Here is a 12,399-nt window from a genome sequence, read left to right as displayed (position 1 = left end):
TTTCTATTCAATAGTAAATCATTTGTCCTTCTAAATTTTTTTAGGAATTTTATAGATGTCATATTAATCCTAAATAGTTTGCAAATATTTGATTTTCTTGAATTTTATTTTTTTAGATTTGATTTTTCTCGTATTTTGAAACTAATATGGTTGTCAGCTAGGGATACGGATTGAACACCTTCACCTGTATTCAGAGATCTCAAAATCTAATTTTGAAATAAAAAATTCCTCGTAAACTCCGTCTGTGGAATGTAAATCAGAATTAGTACTGACAATATTTCGACTACCCAGATAAAGCAAACAAAAAATTTGGTAAATCATGTGTGTTGAATAGAAGAGAATTGTTGTGTTCATTCTCCTTTTTACGATTTTTCGTTTGTATTAGCCTATAGATTGATGATTGATGTCCGAATGGATTTTGGGACGAAACTTTATAGTTGCGCCCTTGACGACTATGAAATAGATTGTGTTAGTTTGGAGGGGCAGACAAAATTATTTTAAAAGAGGGATAATAACCATAAAAATACCTGAACTTTGACCAGATTTTCAGTTGAGTATACTGAACTTTGCGGGGGTCCTATTACCTCCTAGACTTTTTTTTTCGTATTTTAATGCCATATATCTGCCCACTTGGACACGTGTAAATATGAGGTGGCGCGTGTACGCGTGTATTACACGCGCCAGCGTCGAATCTGGGTATAGAGTTTCCGGGGGGAATTAAATCCACTTTAAAAAGTCTAGGTGGTAATAGAACCCCCGCAAAGTTCAGTATGCTCAACTGAAAATTCAGTCAAAGTTCAGATATTTTCGTGGGTATTATCCCTTTAAAAGACATCAGCGAAATACTAAAAATTGAGGATTTTTTGTGATTTTTTATATATATTAGCCTATGGATTGATGGGTGGGTGTCGGCGTCCAAATGGGTTTGGGAAAAGATCTTGGGCGCTCCCCTGATGACCTATTTAATGGATCCTGTTGGTTTGAAGGGGCGGGTGGAGCTTTTCTATAAAGACATATAGCAAAATACTATAAAAATATATTTTTTTTTGTAATATTTCGTTTGTGTTATCCTATGGATTGATGGGTGGATGTGGATGTCCAAATAGGTTTTGGTGAAACCTTGGGCACGCCTCTGTCGATCAATTAAATGGATTGTGTTGGTTTGAAGGGGCGAACAGAGTTTTTTATAAAGACACAAGCAAACTAAATTGAGAAATTTTTGCGATTTTCAGTATGTAAGTATATGGATTGATGGGTGGGTTTGTGCGTCCGAATGGATTTTGTGTGAAATTTCTTGGACACTCCTCTGTCGAACTCTTATATGGCTCTTGTTGGTTTGAAGGGGCGAACAAAGGACTTTTTATGATATATTCGCAAAATACTAAAAATTGAGGATTTTTGTGATTTTTTGTGTGTTATCTATGAATTGATGGGTGAGTGTGGACGTTCGAATGAGTTTTGAGCGAAACTTCTTAGGTGCGCTCCAGCGATCTATTAAATGGATCGTGTTGGCTTGTAGGGGCGGGCGGACGTTTTTTAAAGACATATGAGTGAAATAATAAAAATTGAAGACTTTTTGTGATATTTCGTGGTGTTAACCTATGGATTGATGGGTGTGGGCGTCCAAATGAATTTTCGGAGAAACTTCGTAAGAGCGCCCCTGACAACCTTTTAAATAAACCATGTTTGTTTGGAGGGGCGGGTGATTTTTTTTAAAAAAAAATACATATGAGCGAAATACTAGAAATTGATTTTCTTTTTGTGATTTTGCATATGTGTAAGCCTATGTATTGATGGGTGGGTACAGGTGTCCGTATGAATTTTGGGAATAACTTCGTGGTCGGTGTCCCTGACGATCTATTAAATGGATTGTATTTGTTTGAAGGCCGAGACGAACGAAGTTTTTTTTTTTTTAAAGACATATGAGCGAAATATAAAATTAGAGGATTTTTCACGATCTTTGTGTATGTGATAACATATAGATTGATGGATGGGTGTGGGTGTCTGAATGAGTTTTGGGTGAAATAACTTGAGCGCTTTCCTGACGATCTAGTAAATGGATCGTGTTGGTTTATAGGGCGGTCACAAGTTTTTTTAAAGACTTAAAACAAATTATTATTAATCACAAATTATATATATAAATATATATTCAAACTTCAAAAAGAAAAAAGGCAACAAGCCAAACAAAACAAAGAAATGCTAAACTTATCAAGTAATCAAATTAACATCAAATAAAATAAGTCATCATGCAAAACAAATCCATACCAATTGGATATTCCATTTAATTGATTTCATTAACCATTATAAATTACATTAGATTACTTTACAAGATTTGATACTTCATTAAGATCTAACATCTTTATCAACTAACTTTACGAAAAATTACATTTCGCCTCTCAATTTTCTACTTTAATTCTTCGAAGGAAGTGAGGCTCTTAGATTTTCCTCCTGGCTTGATCCACACCTTGGCCAAATAGTTATGGAGCGAATCGCCGTCCGTGGCGGAGATGGTCAATCGATAATTTATTCCCCGGACGACTTGACTTTCTCCTTTTGTCACTTCTTGAAACTCTAATACCGTCTTGGCCTCTTTGTTGTGCTCATCTACCGCGAATTTTCCAGCCTCGACCACTTCAGGGTCCTTCATATCGGATATCGGTTTCCAACCGCCTGGCTACGCCCTTTTCGGGGCGTCCCGTGCATCGGAGACGTGGAGGAGAACGGTGACAGCCGCCATCAAGAGAGTCACAAGGATGGGATTGAATTTGATCGCCATTTTTTTATATTTTTTATGACCAAAAAATATAGATTGCGTTTTGATGAAAAAATACCTTATTGGGTGGTCTTATTTATAGTGAAGGACTAACATTTGTTAAGGGATGAAATTCCCAATTCACCCTTTGACAAAATTTTCAAAATCTTTGAAATTTGACTAAATTTAAATTATATTATTATTTTTCCTTAAGTGCTCTTTTCTTTATTTGATTTTAGAAAGAAAATCTGTTAAACACTTTGGTAACTTAACATAAACATACATCTTAACTGATCATATTTATAAAAAAAGTTCACTCTTTTAAAGTAATTATAAAAATTTCAACTAATTATGTATCTTCATTGAATGTATCGAGAGTTAATTATGTATCTAGACAGACCTAAAATCGAAAAAAAAAAATATCGGAAGCTAATTTACAAAAAGAAAAATGTATCTTCATTGGATGTATCGTAAGTTAATTATGTATCATGACAGACCCAAAATTGTGTGGTCTTATTTATAGTAGAGATTATTATTATTTTTAAAAAAATAAGTTTAATTTAAGTGACTTTACAATCAATGTGGGATAAAGACACATTTATTTGTGATTTATCTATTGATTTTTTAATTTATGATAAACATTTAATAATCAAGACTGTCATAGTTATTATAATTTTCTAGATTTGTTACTGATTTGACCAAATTAATTTTATATTTGACTCATATTTGTTATAACCGATATTCTTCCAACCATTTTACTTATCATTTTTATTAAAAGTAGATGGTCTAAAATATGTTATTTTAAAAAATCAAGATATGATTTTTTTTTTTATTCATTGAAGAGAGTTCCAAGAGAGAATATCTATTGAAGAGAGATTAACATTTTAAATGGCATTTTTATTCATGCCAATTTCGGGTGGGTGTGGATGCCTGAATGTGTTTTGGGTGAAACTTCGTGGTCGCACCCCCGGCAACCTATTAAATGGAAAGTATTCGTTTGGAGGGGTAGATGGAGATTTTTCTTATAAGAAATATGAGCGAAATACTAAAATTTGATGATTTTTTGCGATTTTTCGTGTGTGTTAATATATGGATTGATGGATGGCATGGATGTCTGAATGGATTTTGGGTGAAGCATCTTGAACACCCCCCTGACAATTTATTAAATAGATCGTGTTGGTTTGTATGGCAGACACAAGTTCATTTAAAGACATATAACAAAGTACTCCATTTAATTGATTTCATTAACCATTATAAATTACATTGGATTACTTTAGAAGATTTGATACTTCATTAAGATGTAATGACTTCATCAACTAAAATTAAGAAGAAATTACATTTTGCCTCTCTATTTTCTACTTTAATTCTTTGAAGGAAGTGAGGCTCTTAGATTTTCCGCCTGGCTTGACCCACACCTCGGCCAAATAGTTATGCAGCGAATTGTCGTCCTTGGCGCTGATGGTCAATCGATAATTTATTCCCTGGACGACTTGGCTTTCTCCTTTTGTCACTTCTTGAAACTCTAATGTTGTCTTGGCCTCTTTGTTGTGCTCATCTACCGCGAAATTTCCAGCCTCGACCACTTCGGGGTCCTTTATGTCGGTTATCGGCTTCCAACCGCCTACCAACGCCTTTTTTTGGGGCGTCCCGTGCATTCGAGACGTCGAGGAGAATGGTGACAACCACCCTCAAGAGAGTCACAACGATGGGATTGAATTTGATAGCCATTTTTTTGTAAGAAAAGAATGAACTAAAAATATAAATTGTGTTTTGATGAAAAAATACCTCATTGGGTGATCTTATTTATAGCGGAGGACTGACACTTGTTAAGGAATGAAATTCCGAATTCGCCCTTTGACCAAATTTTCAAATTTTGACTATTTTTAAATTATATCATTATTTTTCCTTAAATTCTCTTTTCTTCATTTTGATTTTAGAAAGAAAATCTGTTAAAAAACTTTGGTAAGTTACCAAAAGTAAAAAGATGGAAAAATAACATAAATATATGATTTACAAAAAAATTTATCCTTTCAAAGTAATTACATAAATTTCATCAAGAGTTAATTATGTACCTAGACAGATCAAAAATCGAAAAAAAAAAATGTATCAGGAGCTAATATACAAAGGTGAAAATGTATCTTCATTGGATGTATCGGAACCCAATTATGTATCTCGCCAAACTCAAAATTAAAATTTTCATTAATTATACAAAATATTAAAAAAAAAATTGTAATTAAACTTTAAACTGTCGGAATTTATGTTGATTACCCTAAAATAATTGAGCTTTGAGATTTAAAGACTCATTTCATTGATATCCTTTAACTTTTATAAATTACATTAAATTTCTTTTAAAGATCAGATACTTTCAAATATTACAGTTTCCATCATCTCTATTTTCTACGTCACACTCTTTGAACGAAATGAGATCTCTAGTATTATCAAAAAGTTTGAACCACACTTTGGCCAAATAGTTATGCAGTGTATTATTTTCATCCTTGACAACGACGATCAACCTATAATATATTTTATCACGATAGACTTGGACTACACCTTTTGTTACTTTTTGATACTCTAATTTTGTTTTCGCCTCTTTATTGTGTTTATCCACTGCAAATTTCGCTAACTCGACCACCTTTCCTGTTAGGTTGGTTATCGGGTTCCAGCCCCATACTACCCAGTCTGGGACTTCTTTCAGGTCGCTCCGTGCATCGGAGACATGGAGGAGAACAATGGCAACCACAACTAAAAGAGTCGCAAGGATGGGACTGAATTTAACAGACTTTTTTTCTTTGTAAGAAGAGAATGAGCGAAAAATATATGTTGTGTTGTGACGATGAAAATACATCATTGGTATGGTCTTATTTATAGTAGAGAAAACAAAAATAACTTTAATTTAAGTGACTTTACAATCAATGTGGGATAAAGACACATTATTTGTGATTTATATATTAATTTATTTATTTATGATGAACATTTAATAATCAAGACTCGTAGTTATTATAATTTTCTAGATTTGTTGCTGATTTAACCAAATTAATGCTATAATTGACAAATATTTTTTATTCTAGATATTCTTCAAACCATTTTACTTATCATTTTTATTAAAAATACATGGTCTAAAATACGTTATTATTTAAAAAAAAAATAAAAAAATTTAAAAGACTTTACAATTAATGTGGGATAAAGACACATTTGTTTGTGATTTATCTATTAATTTGTTTATTTATGACGAACATTTAATAATCAAGACTGTCATAGTTATTATAATTTTCTAGATTTGTTACTGATTTAACCAAATTAATGTTATATTTGACCAATATTTGTTATAACAGATATTTATCTGACCATTTTACTTATCATTTTAAATGATTAATAATAATAATAATAATAATAATAATAATAATAATAATAATAATAATAGTACGATAATGAAAACACATAATTTCTTAAGAGACCTGTAACTTGTAAGCATAAAAAAAGGGTGAATTACATAAATCCCAAACTTAAGAGACTATATTACCTAATATCCCTTATTTTTAAAAAAATTTACATAAAATTCTAATTTTCAACTTTACTCTTGATATATATCAACAAAACCCCACATCCTATTTTTACTCCACCATTAACTCATTCAAACTATTCATACATGTTTATTATTTTAGTAGAGCTGTTAATACGGGTTGGCTCAGCCCATCCGGGCTAGCCCACACGGGCTTTGAGCTTGACAGGTCAGGTTGGGCTGGCCCATCAAAATGATGGGTCAAAAAACATCAAGCCCACACCATTACTTTATGGGTTGTGGGCCTCACGGGCCAGCCCATTTTTAAAAAAATAATATTTTATAATTTAATTTTAGAATGTTATTAAACATAAATATTACCAAATAATATTACAGTGTTAATACTTGTTAATCAAATCTCCAACACCCCCAAAAAGTACTCCTAATAGCGAAATTAAATAACTTTTGACATTATATCCTTCGAACTAAATAAAAATACTAATAAACAATCTAAATAGTTGCATGTATTTGACTTACGGGTCGGCCCACGGGCAAGCCCAACCCACATTGCTCAAGCCCCATGGGCCACGGACTTATACGGGCCAGTCTAAAAAGCCCTATTCTTAAATAGGCTGCAAAAATGAAAGTCCAATTCCATCAAATTATAGGCCAGGTCAGGCCGGCCCAATGAGCTTGACCCATATTGACAGCTCTATCTTTTAGTGGTGATTCATATGAATGATAAATATGATTCATATATATGGTATTATGGTGATTCATATGGTAAAAACAATTATTTATTTCAATTATTGGGGGATTCATATGTTATTAATAAAAGGTAATGGCGTAGTCCATATAGGAAACAAAAGTAATAGTACTTTTAAAAAATAAGACTAAAAGCAGAATTGAAACATAATTAAAATTAAATCTAAAAAAAGCAGACTAAAATTAAAGACAAAATTAAAGACAAAAAAGAGAAAAAAGACGAAAAAAAATATATATCTTTCATAATTAAAGATGAAAAAAGAGAAACATAATTAAAACACCTAAGCTAAATCTAAATAAAAAGAGAGAAAAATTAGATATCTTTCCTTAAATAAAACAATACAATGAATAAAAGGGAATCTATTATTTCCTTAAATAAATATCTTTGTCACTTTCAAATGTATCACTTTTTATATGTATCACTTTATAACATATGCATCACCATTTCAAAAATCGGGATAAAATGTAATTAACAAAATAATTGAAATTTTATGTAATATCACTTAAAAATTAAGAGATTTATGTAAGTTACCCATAAAAGAAGTTCAAGAAACTGTCTCTAAGAAAGTTCAAGAAAATCAAGTTTTATAAAATTTAATGGATTAGTATTACATTTATACAAATTTCTTTTAAAGAAACCTTTAAACTACAAATAATACATTGTTGCATTGAAATAAAATTGAATAGAGTGAATTAGTTAGAAATTCCTATATAAATTATTATTAATAAGAAATTGAGATGTTGATTAATTATTTAATTTACATCTACATACAAAACTTGAAAAAGGAAAAAGGCAACAAGCAAGCAAAAAAAAAAAAAAAAACCTCTTAATTCATTTAGTTGATTTCATTAACTTCTAGAAATAAATTACATTAGATTTCTTTCAAAAATCACCTGGATATTTTGTTTATATCTAAGTATTTTTATCAACTAAATTTAATTATAAGTACACACTGTCATTCGATTGTATTCTTTGCATTTTTCAAAGTAAGTGAGGTTCTTAGATGTCCCTTCTGGCTTGACCCACACCTTCGCTAAATATAAATGTGACATATTTTCCTCCATAGCGGTAATGGTCAGTCGATAATTTATTCCTTCCACGACTTGGCTTGCTCCATTAATTACGTTTTGAAATTCTAAGAATGTGTGTGCCTCTTTGTTATGCTCATCCACTGTAAATTTTCCTATCTCTATCACCTCGTCTGTTATGTTGGTTATCGTCTTCCAACCGCCTGCAATAGGTTGTGGGGCTTCTTTCCAGATGTTTCGGGCGTTGGAGACATGTAGGAGAACAGTGACAATCACCACAAGGATGGGATTAAATTTGATAGCCATTTCTTTTTTAAAAAGAAATGAATGAAAAATATGAGTTGTGTTGCGATGATGAAATTATATTACTGGGTGGTCTTATTTATAGTAGAAAACTATTATGATTTTTTTCTTTTTTTAAAAAATAAATTTAATTCAAATAACTTTACAATCAATATGGGGATAAAGACACATTGATTTGTGAATTATCTGTTGATGTGTTTATTTATGATGAACATTTAATAATCAAGACTGTCATAATTATTACAATTTTCTAGATTTGTAACTAATTTGACCAAATGATGCTATATTTGACACATATTCATAGAGCCGTCAATATGGGTCAGGCACGTTGGGTCGGTCCGATCTGGCCTGCAATTTTATTGAAGTTGAGCTTCAGTTTTTTGCAGTCCATTTAAGAACAGGGATTTTTAGTTCGACCCGGATAAGTCAGTGGCCTGTGGGGCTTGAACAATGTGGGTTGAGTTAGCCCGTGGGCCGGTCCATAAATGAAATACATGCAACTATTTAAATTGTTTATTAGTATTTTTATGGAAAAAATACATAAAGTAGCATACTTAAGTATTAAATTACAAAAAATAACAACACTTTTATCAAATTACATTTTGTAGCATATGTATTTGTATGTCTTTGTATTTTTGTAGCAACAGTTTGCAAAAATACAAAATACATATCGATTATAAGGGTAGTAAAAATCATATGTATTTGTATTTTTGTAGCAACAATTTGCAAAAATACAAAATAAATTATGAAACTGTTGCTATGAAATTCATAATTAAGGGAATAATTATGTTATTTCTGAATTTTGCCCTATTTTTATTTGATTCGAAGAATATCATATTAAAAGTTATTTAATTTTACTATCAGGAGTATTTTTTGGGGTGTTGGAGACTTGGTTGACAAGTATTAATATTATGTAATATTTTCTGGTAATATTTATGTTTATTAACATTCTAAAATTAAATTATAAAATATTATTTTTTAAAAAGTGGGCTGGTCCGTGAGGCCAGCAGCCCACTGAGTAATGGTGTGGCCTTGGTATTTTTTGACTGATCATTTTGATGGGCCAGTTCAACCCGACCCGTCAAACTCAAAGCCCATATGAGCTAAACCAACCCGTATTGACAGTTATACATATTAGTTATAATCGGATATTTCTTTTGTTTCATTTTACTTAGTCATATTGATTTGACACTCTCCTTAATATTTATTAGGAATTATTTTACTATACTAACAGCCCTTACGCTTTAAAAATCTATTTTATTGCTAACACTTTATGTATGCGGTCATTTAATGAAAGATATATCATAGGAAGAAAATAATTTAATAAATTGGACAAGTACTTCTTCGTTCATTTTTATTTGTCCATTAATAACTTGATACATAATTCAAGAATCAGTAAATAATGTGGGTAATTCAATTGTATCAGCCTTCGTATATAATAAATTTAATATTTTGGAGAAATGCTTATCAGGGGTAAAATGGGTACAAAATAGTAGATTATTCATTGATTTTTGAAACCGAACAAATATTGTTCGATATCTATTTTTACTATAATGGACAAGTAAATATGGACGAAGTGAGTAGTTTATGATATTAATGATTAGGATGTTTGGAAAATTATGTAATTTATGATGCACTTTCTTAACTCTAATTACTTAAAATATGTTTATATTTGCATTTTTTATCTCTTATAATATTGGTAGATAAGTTTTCTTACATACATATATGAGGTCTGTGGAGGGTATAATATACGTAGTTCATACTGCTACCTCCGAAGAAGTAGAGAAGTTGTTTCTGATAGACCCCCGGCTCAGAATAGAGAATAGTACACAAAGTCGTAGTGAAACATGAAGTAGGATGAATGACATAATAGAAATAAGGAATAAGAAATAATAAAATAGATATCAAAGAAATACGAAATAAGAGAAATACGAGCAATTCAAAATAAGAAATAAGAGATAGGACACCCACCTAATAAAGGAGTAAAAACTATGATGAAAAAACAATTGAAAAGAAAGAGTGAACAAAATCGAATCGCCAATCGCATCGAACAGCAAATAAGTCAAACTGAAAAAAAAAAAATCCGGCTAATGATTTGGCTTGATTTAATTTGGTGTTGGAAAAAAAAATTAATTATAATTGATTTGGTTTGTTTTAACTAAAAAAGATCAAAGCAAATCAAACCAACCAGATATTATATTTGTATAATTTTTTTAAAATATTTAATACATAAAAATAATTACTATGATGTCATTTATAAATATTTCTTAAATTTTTTCATTATTTTTATCTTTGAATATGTTATTTCAAATTTAAACTTAGAATTTTAAATGGTCCAATCAGTTTTAAAATTTAATTTAATTTAAAATTTTAAAAATTCGACACAAATAATTAAGTTTACTATTTAAAAAAATTCGAATCAACCATATCATGTACAAATTAAAGAAAAAGTATTATGATGATACATAATTAAAAATCTTATCATCTCTACGTGATATGTCACCCTAATTGTATTGGGATGACACATACAATTTATATTATAAATAACTAGACTTATATTATATTTTGATTTTCAATTTGAATTCATTGTATCAGTTTTTTAAATATATAGGTCAGTTTACTTGGTTGTTGATCAACGAAAAACATGAAAAAAAAATGCACAAATGAAAAACAGAGTGATCGACCAGAGATCTCGAATTTAAGTCTTAAGAATGGAGAAATTTATATTAATTAGAAAGTTCTTCCTTTTTATATTGTGTGTGACTCTAAATTAATCGAGTCAATAAATACCGGAAAATTTGTAGTGAGCAAAAAGTTAAAAAAACATTCTCATGACATATACTATAGCAAAGAAGAAAAGTATTTGTATTATTCAAATACAAAGAGAGATCAAATCTCATATTCATCAAGCTAGATAGCACTCTCAAGTTTCTTAAAAAACAAAAAGAACAGTTTCGTGTACTAAAACTTCGCTATGCGCGAGATCCAAGAAAAGATCAGATAGTAAAAAGAAATAAAAAATAGGTAACTCATAACCACACTTTATTATACTTAAAAACACACACACATTCAAAAAAGCATAGTAATATAAAAATTAGTACTTATTAATTCTTTATTCTGAAGTCTTTTCAACTGGGACTTCAGTGCTTTCTTTTTTTTCCTCCGCAGGAGCTGCAGCAGCAACTGGTGCTGCCGCAGCTGCTGTGGGGGCCGCTTCATTAACTGGTTCTGTTTTTGGTTCCTCTGGTGTTGTTGACTTCACTTCAACTTCAGTTGTTGGAGTTTGCTCTGTTGTTGTTGTTGCTGTCGTCGTCTGAAAACCACACACGCACAAAAAAAAATTAAGAAGATGAGTTTAAATTTTATGTACGGACAATATTTACATAATCAGGTAACTTGTTAGTTAGGTATGGTGACAATAGGTAATTAAATATCTTCATAACTATCAAGTGAGCACCCACTAACGATATTTACATAATCAGGTCTTAGGTATGGTGACTGTAGGTAAATATCTTGATAAGTATCAAGTGCGTATGCACTAACGATATTTACATAACCAGGTCACTCATTAGCTACAGTGGCAAATCCAGAAATTAAGGAGTGTAGGTGCTTACTATAAAAAAAAATAAAAAATCATCCGAACCAGATTTGAACCCGAACACACCTATCAATGAAGAGCCTTAAAATAAATCTAAATACCAATACACCTAACCAACTTTTGTTTAATGAGTGTTTTTATCTAATTTATACCTATTTTTATATATCTTCTATATAATTATACCTATTCCGCATTAAATTTAGTGAGTACCGAAACACCCAAAAATTATGTATAGGTCCGCCCCTGATTAGCAAAGTACGGTAATTATAGGTAAATCTCTATTTTCATACAATAATTGAGATGATAAAGTCTACGTTATGTTCATCTTCTCCAGAATCCACTTGTGATACTTATATGTTGTACACAGACCTATCAATACCTCCAATAGTGAAATCAAAAATTTCGTTAAGTGTTTATATATATATATATATATATATATATATATATATATAT

General features: G+C 30.6%; 1 long non-coding RNA gene and 1 pseudogene across 1 annotated transcript in view; both read right to left on the bottom strand.

Moving 5' to 3' along the window:
- Nucleotides 1–3,990: 3,990 nt before the first annotated feature.
- Nucleotides 3,991–4,554, bottom strand: LOC124898662 (annotated as a pseudogene).
- Nucleotides 4,555–11,192: 6,638 nt separating this feature from the next.
- Nucleotides 11,193–12,399, bottom strand: part of LOC107870109 — a 2,059-nt gene continuing 852 nt past the window's right edge. Inside the window, exon 2 of the long non-coding RNA XR_001674033.2 lies at nucleotides 11,193–11,661. This is a non-coding gene — a long non-coding RNA (uncharacterized LOC107870109). The remainder of the gene's footprint in view (nucleotides 11,662–12,399) is intronic.

The sequence above is a fragment of the Capsicum annuum genome, chromosome 5, assembly GCF_002878395.1.
Source record: "Capsicum annuum cultivar UCD-10X-F1 chromosome 5, UCD10Xv1.1, whole genome shotgun sequence".
NCBI lineage: Eukaryota > Viridiplantae > Streptophyta > Magnoliopsida > Solanales > Solanaceae > Capsicum > Capsicum annuum.
Note: the sequence above shows the minus strand (reverse complement) of the source record. Positions and strands in the feature narration are given on the sequence as shown.